Below are 19548 nucleotides of genomic sequence, written 5' to 3'. Positions count from 1 at the left end.
GAGCCTCTGGGTACCCGGGCCGCCATGCCTACGATGTGGGCACAGCGGGAGCCGCCTCTCGAGGCTGAGGGGACCGGTAAAGTCACAACAGCTAGAACACAGTGAGAGCTCTGCTGACGGTGGCAGCCGCCATCCGGTTACATTACTGATAGAAAGGATGACCGAGGAGGGGTCTGTGGACCGGGCCCAGGATGGGGAGGCCCCAGCAGGGAAATTCCAGGGCCTGGGTGTCCCGTATCACACCCCTGTCTTCCCATGTCTGATTTTAGAACCAAACTCCACAAGCTCCAGGAGGCCCCCCTGCTCTATGACATCACAAAACTACAGCGCTCCGGTGATCTCCGCCTCCCTGGGAGCGCCAGGCGAGGGGGGCCTCCACACACGTGCCCTCCTAGACCCTTCAGCGCCTGCCTTAGCAGAACGAAGATAATTTTAGCAGATTTAATAAGGAAAGGAAAACATAACTAGCTTGGATTATCGGGGTTCCCTTTTCACCTTTTGCCAAGATCGGCTAGAATTCGTGTGAAATAAATATGTTGCTCGTTGCATAAACTCCACCGAACCCACTTTATACTTGGAAATCTCTACCAGTTAAGAGTGGGAACCGTGCAGAAGACGTGAAATGACAAATCTCTGAAAGTGTCACCGGGCTCATCTACACGCTGACTGATAGCAAGCATCAACACAGAAATCACTAGATGTGCCTAAATTGGACGCATTTGGAAGCGGCCGGGATGCCCGTCGGGTGGTGGGATTAGGTGAAGTTGGGTCCCGCAGGGCACGGGTCTTAAAGCTGTCGCTGCTGAACCAAAACCTGGTTTCCTTCCCCACCCCCACCTGCTCTGTTCTCCTGGGAACCGGACTCCCTCACTGCCCAGGCCCACTCAGTGCCACTCTGGGCACAGGGAGAATTAGGAGGGGAGGCGGGCCCCCAAACCGTACCCACGGGGGCCCTCCCGGGAGCGCCACTAAACACCCAAAGCAGGAGGACACAAGCCACGTCCGGAACATGGGAGTTTCTGGGGTCAGCCGTGGTGCTAATTAGTCACGAAGTGATGACGGGATCTGAATTAACCGACCGCTGGGGATAGGAGCCATGGTGACGGGGACCTTGAGGGATGGTGACACTACATTTCTTTAAGAAGGAGAAATTGATTGTGGTGGAGAGAAGGGAAAGATCCCTGGTGTTGGAAGTTCTAGATGAAGACACCACAGGGCATCCTCTGAAGGAAAGGCCCAGCACGTGCCATCCTTAACTACTGGGAATGCTCTCACGTGATGCTCAGACACAGATAAAACGGAAATCACTATTTCTGGTAGGAAATCAGGAAAACGCAAAGAATCGAGCGTCGCAAATTGAACAAAACGAAACAAGAAATCTGGTTAATGATCACCTCGGGGGTTAATTCATTTTTTTTTTTTCATTTCCCACCTTGATTTTGCTAATATGCGTATGGTTTGGTTTAGCTCACTTGGACTGGTTTTTAACATTCCCAGTTTTTTTTATATGCTTCACAACGATTCCACGTAGAGAACGTGATCTCTGACTTTCTAACATTTAGCTCCTTTCATCAGCTCACTTGGTCAAACCCAAGGGTGAACCTGAGAAGAAATAAGGTTTGAGCTCAAAGTATTTGGACAAGAAGCCCACGAGGACAGATTTCAGGCGTGACGGGGATTTTCAGGGAATCACGACTTCCGAGCTGGGAATTAACAATTCCCTTCTAGCTGGAGCTAGAACCCACTGCACCTGTTACAACTCCTGGTCCCGTGAGTGACCCACCCCCAACTCAAAGGCCGTTTATCGTTTTGCATACTTGAGAAGTCTCCAGACAGTTGCGGCTTGACCAGGCTGGGTCTCAGCGCTTGGACTCTAGCGGGCCTCCTCAGGCTGCACCCCAAGACCCCTCTGGCTCGGACTCCCTCCCTTCCTCACGCTTCCTCCCATGGAGAGGAGATAGCGTCTCTCCCTTCTGGCCTCTGCCTACAGAAGTCGAGGACGTTTCTTCTCGAATGCCCCAGTGACTGGCTCCTTGCCCCTCCCTGTCTCTTCCTTAGCAATCCTGATGGCTCGGGGGGGGGGGGGGTGGATGGGGGGGTCATCCTCTGCTCTCCCTTAGAGGTGGGTGCAGCCAGTCTCCCCTTCCCTGACCCTCTCAGCACAAGCTCTGGGTTTGGCTGCAGGGAGAAGGAGGCATTGACATTGAAGATCTGTCAGCAGAGTTCATCTAGCTCCAGAACACTTGAGGGGTTTCTTGTGAGGGCTAGCACGATATTTGAAGCTTACTTATTTTTTGCTTTGGTCATGTTATTTTCTCCTGCCCCTTGCAAACCTTGCAAACTTAGGAAGAGGCAAACAATGTGTGGGCGCCGGTCCCGTGGCTCCCCTGATGGCCTCTGCCTGCGGCCCGGGGGGCCCCACAGAAGCAGGAAGCAAACTCCACCCCCTGAGGGAGGCTGCAGGAGGAAGCCGGGAGCGCCTCACTAGCACCCCCGGGGGGAACGCGATGCCCTAGGGAGCCCCTTGTTTCCCCTGCTTGTGGCCTCTTGGTCCCATCTGAGTTGGATTTGCACCAGGTGGTAAACAACACACAGTCTGGTGTGAGATCCCCAGTCCTGACGCCTACAAGCGAGGTGGTCCTGACAAACTCGCTCGCATGCCCCGTGCCTCAGTTTCCCCACCTATAAAATGTGCTGACAATAGTGGCCTCAGCCTGGCACAGAGCGAGCTCTAAATGAACGTTGGCTCTTATGGGGATTCAGATCCAGAAGTCGGGTTACTCATAGGCAATAAAAATCCGCAATACCTCCCGTAAAATCAGGTTTGCAGACTGAGCCCCCCACGCCCTGCAGGTGCCATGACTCTGGGACCTAAGGGCCTCAGGCCTCACCATCCCCCGCACCTCGGAAGCCCGTACCAGTGCCCCAGCCTTAAGGAACGTCTTCTGTACGAGTGCTCAGAGCCGCCTGCAGGGAGAGACCCCCTCCCTTAATTAATACAGTTGACGTGAGAGCAGCGTGGGGGTTGGGGGCTGACCCCTGTGCAGCCGAGAATCCACGTGTAACTTTTGAACCCCCAAAGCTTAACGTCCAATAGCCTACTGTCGACTAGAAGCCTTACCGATAACGTAAACAACACATACTGTGCATGTTATGTGGGTTATATACTGCGTTCCTGCAGTAAAGTAAGCTAGAGAAAAGAAAATATCATTAAGAAAATCATAAAAGAGAAAACACATTTACCGTCCTGTCACGTAAACAATTCCGTGTAAGTGGACCCGCAGGTTAAAGCCAAGTCATTCGAGGGTCAATGTATTTATTGACCTGTAGACGACAAGCAAGTCTACAGGCTGGAAGAAAATAACCTGAAAGTCAGAGGCCGGGCTGGGTGATGAAGGCACGTGGGCTAACGGCACCGTGGACTGATTTAAAACACGGGTCTGACGTGCAGAGGAGCCCAAGTCGTGCAATGCATCCCCACGACTCTGGAGGCGACAGCGTGGCCGAGGATATTCGGAGAGCAGGCAGCAGGTGACCCGGGAGGTGACATCAGGGTCTCGTGTGCTTCCGGGAACAGCAGCTTTCGGATGACCTTCCAGCCGCACCGCAGCAAGGGGCACCCTGCCAGCACGGGCACTCACGGCGGGAGCCTCTCCCCTGCTGTGTCCGGCTGACAACAGGACGGGGGAGCCGGGGGCTCGTCCTTCTCGCTGCCATGCGGGGCAGCGCGGCGGGCAGCTTAGGGCTACCACGGGTCCTCCTGACCCGCTCCCAGGCCGACTTCTTACCTGGCGAGCCGTCGCAACGTCTTAAGGGTGTGTGCGTGCTGCGGGGGGACCTGGGGCCACGGAGGAGGCCGAGTGCGTGGACTTGTGGGCTAAAAAGAGTAGGTGGCCACACCACAAACCCAGAGGCAGCCACTGCTCAGTCGCAGGTGGCCGTGGGCCTGAGCTCACAGGTCACTGCCTCTGGCTGTCTCGGGAGGACCGCACAGATGTCATTTCCCAGCAGAGTCACTGCTCGCCCCAACTGAAGCGGAGATTCATACTGGGAGACATATTGAGGTAAAGTTCTTCCAACTTTCCCACGCAGGATGCCCACCTTAGCCCGGCAAAGGCACCCCAAGAGGCTCGAGTATCATCAAGGCAGATAGGGACACGGCAACACCCAGAGCCAGGAAGCTTTGTGTTTTTAGACGTGAACTTGTACCGGGGCTGAAATCAAAGCATCCAAAAACGAAAGTTATTCTAAGACTACTAGCATGAAATAAAAGGTATTTAGCAAAGGGTCCCTGCTGTTTCCTCTTATTTGGAGGATGGAAAGGAAAGAGAAAAACACCATGAATTGGAGATGATCCAGAGGGGACCCTTGGAGGTGGGACAGATCCAGCGAGCAGGGCATCTGTGACTTATTCTTAGAAACTAAGAAAACATAACTCTGAGTATTATTTTTAAAGCTACCAGTGCAGGGGCACCTGGGCGGCTCAGTCAGTTGAGCATCCGACTTCGGCTCAGGTCATGATCTCACAGCTCGTGAGTTCGAGCCCCGTGTCGGGCTCTGTGCTGACAGCTCGGAGCCTGGAGCCTGTTTCGGATTCTGCGTCTCCCTCTCTCTCTGCCCCTCCCCTGCTCGCACTCTGCCTCTCTCTGTCTCTCTCTCCCCCAAAATAAATAAACATTTAAAAATTTTTAAATAATAAAAAAATAAGATAAAAAATAAAAATACCAGTGCATGAGTGAGGATAGAGGCTTTGGGGGTGTTCATCGTTGGATTTGCAAAAAAAAAAAAAAAAAAAAAAAAAAAGAGAGAGAGAGAGAAAGAGAGGGAGAATCTTCCTCTGTTTGCCCTTAGACTGGTAAAGTGAACCCACTGGTTGCCTCCCAAGTGGCGACACAGCGAATTGTTGAATGTGTGGGTGAAAACCTCTCCACCACCTAGCTGGAGACTAGTCTCCAGACCCAGCGAGATGCCTAAGTAGTCCGCCGACGCTAGGGGCGGTCCGCGCATTAAAATCATTGAAAAGCCAGCGTTCCCAACCATCCCCGGGCGACGCTCCCCTCACTCTGTGACGCCCCCTAGCCTTTGCCACCTTGTTCGCTTCCGCTTTTTATGCGATCGCGGCTCCTGACCGGCCATGTCAACGGTCCCCAGCCACAAAAGCAGTACTATCGGGGTGCAGAAGAGGAAGATCGCAGCCCTTGTGGCGGTGAGCGCGAGCGTTGGGAGACACGGCCGTGCGTGGGTGGGTCGCGTCGCCGTCCCTCGGGTCTCATTTCTGAAGCAGAGAGGACGGGAGGGACGAGAAGGGGCGTGGCCTGAGAGCCCAGTGCACGGGGAACAGCCGTGACCCTGTAGACGCTCCAGGGACAGCGGTCCCTCCAGCCCACACTTTGTGTCGGGGCACAGGTGACGACGTCCCCACGGGATGGGACGCGGGGCCGGGCGCTAGGGGCCGCTGCCCGTCATCCTGGAGGCTGGCTGCGACTCACACCCCCCAGGAGAGAACACTGCAGGGGACCCTCCTCTTGTGGCCGCGCCCAGCCTCAGGAGGTGGCTCTGGAAGAAGGGCCGATGGGGAGAAGGACCCTCGGGGTCGGGAACAAGGTCGAGGAGGCGAGGCATCTGTGGGATGGGGGGACGCCCTGCTCAGCCAGAGCCCTCCCGCCCGGCGCAGGGCGCACAGTAGGTGCCGGGCCAGTGGGCAGATCGTGGAGTGATGGTGGGGGGTGATGAGCACCCGGTCCGCCTCCCCTCAACGCCAGGCTCCCCTCCGGTTCCCCCCGGGTCTCCCACACCCACGGCCTGCGGCCCACGGCCCCGAGTGCCTGCTTCTCCCGCCTTTGCAGCCGAGGTGGGGAGCCCTGCAGGCCTGGCAGGGGGAGGGGGGTGCGCTCCAGCTTCAAAGGGCCTGGCACACCGGGATTTCCCGGGAGTGTGAGGCCCCGGGGCAGGGGGCTGCTGGGGAAACTCCGGGGGAGACGGGGGTTCCCCGGGGCAGCTCCAGGCTTCCTCAGGGGCCACCGGGCCGTGGCCCGTCACAGGGCCACAGGGACACAAGGTGACCGAGGAGAAGCCATCCCAGGGAGGCTGGGGCACCACAGTCATTGGCCTGTTCACACATTCGCGAACGGACCTTCCTGGGTGCCCCATCCCAGCCCCCAGGCTCCTGACTGGTTCTCTCAGAGACCTTTTCTCTGTGTCCCATCACCCGTCACCACGTCACCTCCAGGAATAGAAGTCCTGCTCCTGCTGAGGTTGGACTGCATGCTAGGTGTAGGGACTCGGTCTGTGTCCAGTGTGCTCTGGGCTCACATCCTCCGGGGGCCCCGCAAGCCTCGCGGAGCGTCACCGGCCCGGCCCGCCGCAGGGCTCAGCTCCCTGCTCAGCTGGCTTCGTGAGCCCAGGATTGCCTGTTCCTCGGGGCCAGCGCCCTGGCAGGGCTCAGCCGGGAGATCGGGGGCCGGTGGCGAGCCTCCCCAGCCCGAGGTGAGAGCCCCAGGTCAGCCAGCCCCAAAGGCCGGGGCTTACGGGGCCCTGGGGTGACCCCGGTGGGGGGGCTGGGCAGACAGGTGCGGGGAACAGAACGACACACACGTTGTCCACAGCACAACTCTGAACTCGGGCAGGCCTCGCAGCTGGGGGAGGGAGGATGTGGCCTCCTTTAGGGAGCTGCGTCCTCTGTCCTCTGAAAGTCCCGTGAACCCAGCCTCCAGAGGATGAACGGCGCCCTCCGCCCTCCGTTCCAGTGCGGCTGCTGGATGGCAGGTGGCCCTCAGAGTGGGGAGGCCTGGCTCTGGCCTCGCACCTCTGCCCCCCGTGTGTGGGGTTCGGGTCCCCACCTCCTGCCCCCTGTGTGTGGGGTTCAGGCACGTCGCCCCCTGACCGCCTCTCTGTCCCCACCCACACCTCCCAGGTCACTTGGGGCCCGTCTGGGATGCTGATAAGGAGCAGCCTGTACCAGAGGATTCTCTGGGGGGGGGGGGGGGGCGGGCCCTTCTGGACAGGCTGAGCATCAGGAGCTGGGGCTCAGAGCCGCTTACGCTCAGAATCTGAAGAGCGAGGACATGTGTGAGGACGGGCAAGTGGACGAAGAAGACGTGGCATATACACAATGGAGTATCACCCGGCGATCAAAAAGAAGGAAATCCTGCCACTTGCAAGCACGTGGAGGGAACTGGAGGGTCTTATGCTAAGTGGAATTTGAGAAAGACAAAAATCATAGGACTTCACTCATATGGGGGCTTTAAGAGACAAAACAGATGAGCATAAGGGAAGGGAAACAAAAATAATATAACAACAGGGAGGGGGACAAAACAGAAAAGACTCATAAACATGGAGAACAAACAGAGGGTTGATGGAGGGGTTGTGGGTGGGGGGATGGGCTAAATGGGGAAGGGGCATTAAGGAATCTGCTCCTGAAAGCATTGTTGCACTATATGCTAACTAATTTGGATGTAAATTTCAAGAAATTAATAAATTAAAATAAATTAATTAATTAATGAACATTGAATAAAATTAAAAACTGAAAAAAAAAGCTTCAAGTCTTGAAAAGTTGCCCTTGGGGTCTTTCTCTTACAAGGAAAATCCTGTTATGATTCTAAAATCCGAATAAAAGCATTTAAAAAAAATTTTTTTAATGTTTTATTTATTTTTGAGACAGGGAGAGACAGAGCATGAACAGGGGAGGGTCAGAGAGAGGGAGACACAGAATCTGAAACAGGCTGCAGGCTCTGAGCGGTCCGCACAGAGTCCGACGCGGGGTTCGAACCCACGGACCATGAGATCGTGACCTGAGCCTAAGTTGGACGCTCAACTGACTGAGCCACCCAGGCTCCCCTTTAATAACAGTTTTTATTTTTTTTTAATTAAAAAAAAATTTTTTTTTAACGTTTTATTTATTTTTGAGACAGAGACAGAGCATGAACAGGGGAGGGGCAGAGACAGAGGGAGACACAGAATCTGAAGCAGGCTCCAGGCTCCGAGCCATCAGCACAGAGCCCGACACAGGGCTCGAACCCACGAACCGTGAGATCATGACCTGAGCCCAAGTCGGACCCTTAACCGACTGAGCCACCCAGGCGCCCCCGAATAAAAGCATTTTAATCTTAAAAAAAACTTTCCTTGCGTTATCTTTTCTTATCAAAATAATTGTTCAGAACGTCCTGCTCACAGCGATTCACTACGGGGCCTGGAAATGGCTGTCCTTTGATAAGTGAGTGGCGCTGAAGTCCTCGCTCTGTGGAACACGCGGCCCGCACGCGCTCATTTATGGGAAGGGGCGTATTTGTCATGACTGCAGTCCAGCCCCACAGGCCGAGTGCGGGCAGGGCGTGGGGACAGGCTGGCAGGAGAAGCCCCAGAAGAAAATCGTTTGAAAAGCAAGACGGGGGCTGTGGAGAAACAGAACCATCTAAAGTTAGTGACTCCAAACCTGAGGGTGGGGGTCCCTCCTGCCCAGTCCCCGCAGGATCAGCGGCTGTCTGTCTGTCTGCGATCACTGTCCCGGCCAGCCGAGCCGTCCTCCTTGACGCGGCCAGCCTTCCCCTCCCCGCCTCTCCCTGTGAAAAGACTTGCCCCCCCCACAGCCCCCGGGGACCCCTCTTATCTGCCACCAGTTGTGTCTGCAGAGGGCACCACAGTCATTCTGTGGGGACAGACCCCACGGGCACACGATAACTTACCCACCGCAGGTGCCCACGACCGCCTGGGAAACTGAGGCAAGAGGGGTCTTTGCTAAATCTCAGTGTCATCCAGAGAATTCAGTGGTCCTGAGCCCTCGCCCCGGGGAAGGAGGAACTGTACCCAGTGTTACACACGCAACGTCTCATGGCCCGCTGACCCATTTGACAGATAAGGAGCGGAGGTTGGCTGGTGGGCAGTGAACCAGGACCCCCACCCAGCTGCCCCTGCTCTGAGCAGCAGTCCCCACACCCTGAGAAGTGCCTGGAGTGTCCCCAGAACCAAGGAGGCTGGCGGCCACAGCAACCTTCGGGCTGCCATACACACAGTGGGTGAGTATCTCTGTGATGCCACCCTGAACATCCTGAGAAACCACAGAGTTCCTGACATGAAAAATCACGTGGCCGCAGGGAGCGATGTTCACTTACAAAGCTGGCACAGCATTTTAGAAACATAAAATCCCAATGTGGGGAAGGATGGGGAGAACGAGGCGAATAATTGTTATTCACGGTCTGGAGGTCAACTGACCGCATGCATGAAATACTCAAAATATTCGTTTCCAATGGCTGGACTGGTCCCTGCAGGAACTTATCTTGGCTCATAAACAAACGGTCAGAGTCATGGGGTCCACGACGTCGACTGCAGCCTTGGTAACCATGGTGGGACGCTTGAAAATGCCACTCGACGATGGGAAAAGGGACGGGTCACTTGTCACGCGTGTGGCCCTGCACTGCTACGAAGGTTTGCAGTGATCTAGGACACTTGATAAGAGGCGGAATGTGGGTTGGAAAATGGATCACAAGATTGCACGAGGGTCTCATTTACCAATAAAATTCCTACCATGTGCATAATCCAAAGGAGAGATGAAAAAGTATTTAAGGTATGTTTCTTCAGGGGCGACTGGGGGGCTCAGTCGGGTAAGCGTCTGACTCTTGATTTCGGTTCAGATCGCACCCTTTGTGAGTTCGAGCCCCGAATCGGGCTCCACACTAACAGTGCGGATTCCACACCAACTGCTTGGGATTCTCTCTCTCCCCCTCCCTCTCTGCCCCTACCCCCTGCTCTCTCTCTCTCAAAAATAAATAAAATCTGCTCCTTCATCGTGGATCACAGGTTGTCTTTACTTTCTTCTTATTTGAGGAGTTTTGTTTTAATTTTAGATTGCTAACTTTTCCACCATGAAACCGTCTTACTTTTTTCCATCCGTCCGTCCGTCCGTCCATCCATGCAATAAATTTCCATCGCGGGGAGATGTTTGTTGGTCAAGGGGTACAGAGTCTCAGTCACACAGCGTGAAGAACTTACAGTTAACAATGTTGTATTGTGTCCTGGAAATCAGCTGAGAGGGTAAAGCTTCGTGGAGGCCACCACAACAGAAAAGAGAATGGTAACTAAGTGAGGTGGTGGGTATGTTAATCAGGCTTTGTGGCAAATATTTCACAACGTACACATATGTCAAATCACCCACCGTGCATCTCCACCGCACGTAGATTTTGTTTTAAGCCGTGGCCCCAAACTCTGCCATTTTGAGGTTGCTCTTCTCTGGCCCCTGAAGGAGGCTGCCGTCTGCATACGAGCTCCGCTCAGGACATTTGGAGCTGTCTCTGCAGGGACGTTCCCTCCCAGAGGAACTACTCTCTCCTAGCAGAACCCGCCCCCTGCTCGCTCAGGCTTCTTCGGTCTCTACGTCATTTTTAAGCGTCAATTTCTCTTGACAAAGCTGGGGAAAAAAAACACAAAAACTTTCCATCGTGTCAAGCCGCTGAGATTTCGAGTTCTTTGCAAGCACCGGTTAGTGTCATCCTAATCGGGCACACGGGTCAGTGGTCACCCTAACTCCAGTAAGCGGACCGGCTCCGAGAGCCGGGGAGGCAGACTCAGCCTCCAAACATCATCCCGTCGGATGAAGACCTCGGCTCTCAGGCATCATCGCGAACACAAGAGCGGGACAACACGTCCAACCCCAGCTGGCTGGCAGCGTGGCGGAAACTAATAACCAGTAAAATCTATTAGGCTGGAAATGAGAGCTAGGAGGAATAAATCAGGTGCTAATCACGCAGCGAGCGGGGCACAGCGCTTCGCCGCGAGCACGAGCCCTGCACGGCCACACACCTTTGCAGGGGGCCAGCCCGTCCTACCTGCGGGTCCTGTCTCGCCCGCAATGCGATCGTCTTAATTATGGACGGAGGACTCGGAGTTTCCTTGAAATATAAATGAACATGTCGCACCTAATTATTAAATGCAAGAACAGTTCGACCCTTTCTCAAAACCATCAATACTCAGAGAGAGAAAGTGCTGCCGTTTCTTATTAATTCTGACTTCACTGGCTAAGCTGAAGCCAAGAAGCTGGACAAGGAGAGTCGTGCTAATGCCAGACGGGCTGTGACAGTCACTGAGACCGTCCCCAACATCCCAGGTGACGGCCAGTTGAGAATACAACGACGTCACTGTTAGCACTTTTGAACGTAATATCAATCCCGTGAATAAAAATAACAAAAACTAATACTGAGGTCAACAGACAGCTTTTATTAAGTAACCACCAAGTGCGAAGCACCGAGCTAAGCACTGCGGGTGCGATATCTTATGTAACCCCAGGAACCCCGACAGATGGATTTCATAATTTACATGCCATCGATGAGGAATCTGAGACTCTGGCGGGTCAAACAAGTCTCTCAAACAGCACAGAGGGAGCAAAATATGAACAAAAATCTGTCTGATTCCCAGCTTTCACATGTGCATTTTGAATTTTTAAAAAAGAAAATTTTTAATGTTTATTTATTTTTGAGGGAGAGAGAGAGACAGAGTGTGAGCAGGGGAGGGGCAGAGAGAGAGGGGGACACAAAATCCGAAGCAGGTTCCAGGCTCTGAGCCGTCAGCACAGAGCCCGATGTGGGGCTCAAACCCACAGATCGTGAGATCATGACGCTGAACCAACTGAGCCACCCAGGTGCCCCGTGACGTGTGCATTTTGAATCCACAAGCAGGGGCGTGCTGGCCGGATGCAGACGAGCTACCCTGAGACCTGGCGGCCTCTTCTGATGACGTGAGCTGTGCCCACGCCACACGGCCTGGCACAGAGGATGCGGGAGAAGAGAATTCTCTACAGTCCTCTCTCAGTTCTTCCCACAGCAGATCCGAGACCCTAAAACTCAGGCGGGGTTTCTGGCTGGGCCTGACCCACACCTGCTGGCCGCGTCTCCTCCCGGGGGACCGGAGACACAGACGGAAGGCAGGACGACGTGGGGGTCGAGCATCCAGCGCTGCCGATAACACGTGACGTGGCCGCGTGGCTTTGCCGCCTCGTCTGCATCTAGAGGCGGGAGTGCCGAGCACACCCAGCTCGCGGGGTGGTCGTGAGGATGGGCTGGGCTGGTTTGCACTGGGCAGCCCCCCCCCCCACCTCTGCCCCCTGGGGGGGGCACCTTCTCCTGCGTGTCCATTTCTGGCATTTTCTCTCCTTTCAGCCCAGAGACCCAGGCCTCAGAAGGCACGCCGTGAGGCAGGTGCACGAGACCGCCTCTTGGCCGCCAACCAGCCTTATGGCCTGTGCCTCCTCTAAACTTCAGAGACTAGAAATCGGTGCCCTGATCACCCCCTGCCCCCAGCTTTCCGCTTCTTAAGACAGTTTCTTGAGAGCCTGCAGACCAAGGGGCTCACGTCAGAAGGGTTAAGGTCTGCACTGAACTCCGGCCCTCTGGACACACAGGCCACGTGCCTTCCTTCTAGAATAAAACCACCGATGTTCCAGGACCGACGCCGGCCTGGGCAGCCGTCAACGTCTGATACTCCCTTTATTACTGACCCAGAGTCTCGCCTGCCTGTCGGCAGCTGTCTCGTCTAGCAGGACAGCCATCGGAGGAAGGCGATTCCTTCCAGCAGCTTCTCTGCGGCTAGGGTGAGACCATCAGTCTCCAGTCCTGGGCAGGGAAAGTCAAGGCCAAGTAGATCGAGTCCAGATGAACCCCGTCCCGCGATGGGGCTCGCCCGGGGCTGTGACGTGGCCTCAACGTTTACCTGCGGCAAGAGGCTGGTGTCAGTGTGGAGGCCGGACTTCCTCACACAAACACGGACATAAACCCTGAGATACGGGTAGCATCTCACAGACGCTTCTCTGTTCCCACACTCCCACCTTCCAGGAGAAAAAATAAGATAAATGTCCACAAATGTGCACTTCTCAGAAATAAATGCTTTGGGCACAACACCCCCGTTCAGCTTAGGTCTGTGGAGAGCCCGCTGTCTGAGGCCCCGGACAAGACTACTGAGGGCACACCAAGGGTTCCAGAAGAGCCACAGTGAGGCCACGTGGAACCCTGCCTCTGGCCTGTGCCTTTGTTGTACTCAGAGGTCAAACCTGCCCCATGGTCTTGCTCTAGCCTCCGGCCCAGTGCCCACTCCACCTGCACGCACCGTGGTCAGGCGTAAAGCACGGGGATGTTCTCCTTCACCAGGCCGCTTTCGGAGGGAGGGCCGTCGAGGTCCCACCCGCAGGCAATGATCACTCTGGCCACCGGTCAAAATTTGGCCAGCCCCAAGCTCACTGCACCTCCACCCTGACTTCAGAACCCAACAACTGAGCCCCTGGGGCACAGCCACCCTGAGTGCCTGAGGTTTTGGCTTGGCACTCAGAGCGGGGCTCCCCCCCAGTTACAGCCAGTCTGTAGAGGGGCTTTTCCAGAAACAATCAGGAGAGAAGAGCGTTTTCACAGGCAGAGATTTGAAAAGAGGCGGGAGGGCCCTGAAAGTGGGGGGCTTGCCCTGAGGCTGCTGTCCCCCAGATTTCCCCGAGGGCTGATGAGACGCCCCCCACCCAGGGGGCAGGTTGCCCGTCCCTACACCCAGAAAGCGTGCCTTGAAGGCCTTCAGCATAAGGAGCTCCCAAGTCCCGGGGCTGTGGGGAAAGGTGACTGGAGAAGAGGGCGGGGAGACCCCAGAGCCCCCAGGTCCCCACCTCCTGGGCCGTGTCCCTAGCTCTGAGCTGAGGGACCTTGGGGCCTGACTTCCCACGGAACAGGGCAGGGTGGAGGGACTCACTGCGAAGCCAGTCACGAGGACAGGCCAGAGATCCCTGTGCGTGAAGGGCACACGGTTCCCCAGGATCCGGGATAAACGCTCCATGTGTCCACCGGGCTCGTCCATCACTAACCGTGATGGCAATAATCTCTTCTACGGGCACCGAGTTTTCACACCACTAACAAAGAGGACCGTCTAAACCCGAACTTCAGCTTCCCGTTTCTCTCCACTGTTTCCCCTCCCGTTAGCCCCGGTGCCCATGAGCCCAGACTGACAGAAGGCGGCACCAGACCCCGATCTGTGCTCCTTTGCGGGGAGAAAGAAACTCTAACCACGCAAGACAGTTCCATTCCCCCAAATCAAAGTAATCACCTGAAGATGCATTAAGGGTTTACTCTTTCTAACCCCAGGAAGAAGCATAATTGATGTAATTTAAAGAAAGGAAAAAGGGGCGTCTGGGTGGCTCCGTCGGTTAAGTGCTCGACTCTCGGTTTTTGGCTCGGGTCATGATCTCACGGTTGGTGAGTTCAAGCCCCGCATCGGGCTCTGCGCTGACATCACACAGCCTGCTCGGGATTCTCGCTCGCTCTCTCTCTTTTTCTGTCTCTCAAACATAAGTAAATAAACTTAAAACGGTTTTTAGAAATGAAAAAAAGGAAAAAAGAACACTCCCAACCCTCGTAACAAAGTCACCACGGTCAAAATACGTGCCTGTCTGCAAACTGTGGGCAAGGCAGTGCACTGCAGATTTTCAAAGTGGCATCCTACGTGGGGACGCAACTTCCTCACTCCAGGCCCACTGTCCTTCCTTTGCCAAAGCATGCCGTGCACGAGGACCCTCCACACAGGCCCACCCAAGCCTCTCCTCTCCCGCTTCCGGAACTTACCGGCCAGGGAAACCCACATCGTCAGGGCGCCAGCGGGCCGCACTCCGCAACATCCTCGTGGGCGTCCCTCCCCTCACGGTTCCGGAAGGCCGGGCGCCCAGGAAGAACCTGGGATCCCAGCAGCATCAGGCAGGCGGCTGAGGAGGGGCGTGGGCGAGGGCAGCGGAGGCCCGGTGGGGCCGGAGGGAGAGGGGACCTGTCCCGGGAGGACAGCCATCCGCTCGCCTAGCGTCCCTGGCCTCTGCCCCAGTAACCGCGTCCAGTTGCACAGTGTGGGCACCAACCCAGCCGCTGGCTCCGTGAATCCCGCCCCCAGCCGGCTCGTGGGCTCGGAACGCGGGAAGCGAAGCCGGCAGACGCCGGCCAACCCCCTGCTCATTTCATGCGCAGCACGGGGAGACCTTCTTTTTGCTTGCTACCATCTCGACCTAAGGTGCTTTCGGAAAACTATAAAACATTCATTTTCCTTTCAGTGTTTTCAGTCTGGATACTTCGGGATTCTGTGTGCACGCAGGGCGGGACCTGACGGTGGGACCCGGACCAGGGAGCCCGTGGGAGGCCGTCCTGTAACCAGACGAGGCCCCTGTGAGCAGCCCCCGGCCGGCCCCCAGGTAACAGCAGGGCCTTGGCTCACAGGCATTGGGAGGCCAGCTCACTGGGTACAAACAGGCCACAGCCTCTCTTCTGTGGATCATCCTCGCCAAGCCGCGAGTGCCTTCCTCCCTGGGGTCGGTCCCGCGCGTCTCCTCGGGGCTGGTGGCCCCTCCTCTGCCCCCGCCCGCCCGCCGTGGCCTGGCTTTCCTGCTTCCCGCTCTTTCCATTCTCCTGGAGCACAGACGCGAGGACGGGCCGGCCCAGAGGGTGGACCTGGGGAAGCTAACTCCCTTCCCCGGGTCCGGCCGTTGCCATCTGTGGGGTGAAGGGAAGCCAGATGGATTTCTCAGCCCCTGTGAGCCGTCCGCACTCCTGGGAGGTCCCAGCACTAAGTGCTGCCACCGGTCCCCAGCCCGCCCGCCTGTGCGGGGTCTGAGGTGCACCTGGCTGAGGGAGGCGCCCCGAGCCCAGCTCCAGAGGACCGACGGATGCGGCTCAAGTGTGGGTCCCGCCGACATAAGTAGGCAGCAGCAGGGGTTCTGGCCGGGCGCGGAGGAGCCTCTCGGAGGGAGAGGCCGGGTCCGGGTGGACTGGGGGCCACATCCAAGATCGGGGGCTCCGTCCAGGCAAGCGACAGCCCCAGGGGCCAGGACGGGCCAGTCTGTCACGAGGAGCCCAGGAGATGTAACCCAGAGAGGGGTCGGGGGGCCCACAGCACGGCAGCCCCTTGTTCCTGTAAGTCGTGGAAGAAATGGGCGCTGCGTCCCCATCTGGGAGATGGGAAAATCGAGGCTCCGAGGGGCTCAGTGAAATCAGCCAAAGCTCTCAGGACTCCTGCAGGGTGGAGGGATGCGGTCGGAGGTGAACATCTCCGTACCCACCGCGCACGGGCCGACAGAGTGACCCTCCTCCGCTGGGGCAGCGTCCGACGGTCCCGTGACTGATGAGGCTGCAGGAACGTATGGTCTCAGGCTCTGGAGGCCAGAATCCAAGGTGTGGGCGGGGCCTGCCTCCCGGGAAGCGTCTGGGGAAGGATCCTTCCTGCCTCTTCAGCTCCTGGTGCTGTGGGCCGTCCTTGGTGTCCTTGGCTTGTAGGCCCCTCCCTCCGATCTCTGCCTCCACCCTCCCCTGGCCGTCCCGGTGCACCTCTGTCTCTGTGTCTCTCCTCTTCTTGCCACAATGCCAGTCATACTGGATCAGGGCCCCGCCTCCTCCAGGGCCACCTCATCCTGGCTGTATGTGTCATACTCGTAGAGGTGGGACTGCGGCTCTGACGTATCTCCTGGGGGGGCACGATCCCACCCACAGCCGGCACTAAGCAGAAGTTCAGCTCCAGCTAAATAGTGGGCCCTGGGGCTCATCACCAAGAGACAGAGGCAGAGTCCCCAGCTGTGTGGCTGGAGTCCCTGGCAGGAAACTGCCCCTGGGGGAAAGGTCGAATGTGGTCACCGAGTCCCGGCAGCAGAGGACAAGAGCCAGGTGCCGGTGTGTAGGAGGGAGGCGGGCTCAGGGACACAGAGGCAGGCGGGTCCCGCACGGGAGCCAGGAGAAAGGCCAAGCCCTGTGAGTGGGGCGCTGTCCACGCTGCTGTTCCGGCCGGGCTGGAACCAAAGGCTGGCGTGCGGAGGCGTCTGTGGTGGAGCCTCCAATCGGCTCTGCTGGCAGGGAACGGACATGGGAAGCTGCCAGGCCATTACGTAAGGGCTGTTTCTCTAAGCTAAGAGCCATCTCATGTACAGTAAGAACAAAAATACTCAATTAACCAACAGTAAACTCAGCCCCATCTGCCCGATGACCATCATACACTCGCAAAGGCCGCGCGAACACAGGGGCGTGCGAGCGTTAGGAACGTGAGCGAAGGAATCGAATGTGCTCCTGACGGCAATGGCGTCTTTTAAACCTCTGGGGAGCAAAGGAGATTGGGAGGGAACACCCACAGCTTAAACAGGTTGCTTTTGAGACTGGGGTGACTTTTCTCCAACCCTTCTCTTCCAAAGTGATATTACCATAACTATTCCTTGGGGACGAGACACGGTTTATTTTAAAATTCTCAAGTGAAATGGTTAGAGGATGGGAAATTATTCTTCTAATAAGCAGAAATTTCCTTTTTTTAAAAATGTTTTTAATGTTTATTTATTTTTGAAAGAGAGAGAAACAGAGTGTGAGCAGGGGAGGGGCAGAGAGAGGGGGGAGACACAGAATCCGAAGCAGGCTCCAGGCTCTGAGCCGTCAGTCAGCACAGAGCCCGACGCGGGGCTCGAACTCATGAACTGCGAGATCATGACCTGGGCCGAAGTCAGACGCTTCACCGACTGAGCCACCCAGGCGCCCCCCCGAAATTTATTTTTGTTATACTCTTCCTGTTGGTCTTTCTAGGGCGGAGTGTGTGTTTTCCTGCAGGAGAAACCAAAGGAATCCTTCTGGAATGTTTAGGGAACTTGTCAGACGCCTCCTCCTCCTGCCACCAGTCACGGCTGGGGCAGTGGGTTGCAGGTAGAGGGGACCAGGTCAAGGCACCCGACCCAAAGAAACCCACCGGGAAGTTTCAGGATATCACATTTCTGGAGGGCTCGTATGATGCTCTCCCGAGGGGGCATGAGAAGCAAACTGACCAGTGTCCCACCAGCTCCGCTCGTCGGGGGCAAGAGTGTACTTTCCGGGCCAAGGAAGACCGTGGAGCCCAGGAGGGCGCTCAACCCCCTCCACCTCTTGCGGGCACATTCCTCTAGCTTTTAAGGTTACCGCCACCACCCACTCGTCGCTCATGCCAATGAATTGCAAACTCTAGAAACTATTTAATTTCATCGTGAATTTGTTCCAAGAAATGGCAGCTTCCCACAGACGAGCGTGCGTGTCTGGGTGGTGGGGCAGGGTTGTGGGGGACGACGTTGGCTCCACGTCGCAGGAGCTGGAATGCTCCGCTCCTTCGGTGGCACATCCCCCAGGTGCCGTTCTTTAAGGGTGCGGATTTAAGATGGCTGTTGCTCTTTCGAGCATTTATTGCGTTCAACGTTCAAACATTATCGAAGAAAGCGATTTGCTCAGAAAGCCAAGGCAAACCTTAGACTCCACGTTTGTGTCACCGAACATTTCTTTGCCTGCAGTTTGCTCCTCGTGGTGTAACCCTGACACTCTATTTGACTTTGCAAAGTCCGGGAGGATAGAGACGGAGTCATTCCTTCAATTGACAAGGAGGTGGGACTAGTGATGATGACGGCCGGATGCTGTGCGTGACCCCGCGAGATCCCTGAGACCGCCCGGACCCTGAGGAGCGACAGGAAACGCCAGCTTGCCGCGGGAAGCAAACTAATGTGACACCCCCTTCCGTTACCTGAACCTGAAGTGGGGGTCAGCGTTTGCCTAGGCAAGGAGGTGAGGATAATGATGAGCAGAGCCCAAACTCAGCGCACATGTCGTGGGGGGCTGCTGGGAAGGAACTGGGTCCCGAGAGAAATGTCACTGGTCTCCCAGGAGCCACAGTGGGAGCTGAGCACAGTGGTTAAGAAAATAAAAGCAGGGGCACCTGGGAGGCTCAGTCCGTTCAGCATCTGACTCTTGCCTTCGGCTCAGGTCGTGATCTCACGGTTCGTGGGTTCGAGCCCTGCGTCGGGCTCTGTGCTGACAGTTCAGAGCCTGCTTGAGATTCTCTCTCTCTCTGCCCCTTCCCTGCTTGCACTCGCTCTCAAAATAATAAATAAACATTAAAAAAATTAAAAGCCGTACAAATCTGCTTTTACTCCGGGACGTAAAGTGGGTCACTCCTTTGATTTACTGAAGGAGTGGGGACTTCATACGGAGCACATACGTATATTGAAGGCAGCCTGAGTGAAGAGAATGTTATTTTCACTTTTTGACAAGACGTAGAGGAGGGTATTCGGAAAATGGCAAATAACTATCTGAAGGTCCTGTGTTTAATTTTATACAACTTAAAACGTTACTTGCTTCTGGTTTTCTCCAGATGGCAGGTTTACGGATTTTCTTCACCCTTTTCTCTGTGTTCTGACAACTAACAACAAACATGAGCTGTATACTTTTTTGTTATTTAAAACTTTTTTTTTACATTTATTTATTTTTGAGAGACAGAGAGAGACAGTGTGAGCAGGGGAGGAGCAGAGAGAGAGGGAGACACAGAATCTGAAGCGGGTTCCAGGCTCCGAGCTGTCCGCACAGAGCCTGACGTGTGGCTCGAACCCACGAGCTGTGAGATCATGACCTGAGCTGAAGTCGGACACTCAACCGACTGGGGAGGCCGGGGTGGTCCAGCAGTGAGCCACTAGCAGAGGAGGAGGCCTCCTTCTAAAGGGCGAACGTGAATGTGCCAAGCCCTTCCCAGAGAGCAGTGCTACAAAACCGTGTCTTTATGCCTCAAAGGGACGTT

This window comes from Prionailurus bengalensis, chromosome A2, assembly GCF_016509475.1.
Source record: "Prionailurus bengalensis isolate Pbe53 chromosome A2, Fcat_Pben_1.1_paternal_pri, whole genome shotgun sequence".
In the NCBI taxonomy this organism is placed as follows: domain Eukaryota; kingdom Metazoa; phylum Chordata; class Mammalia; order Carnivora; family Felidae; genus Prionailurus; species Prionailurus bengalensis.
Note: the sequence above shows the minus strand (reverse complement) of the source record.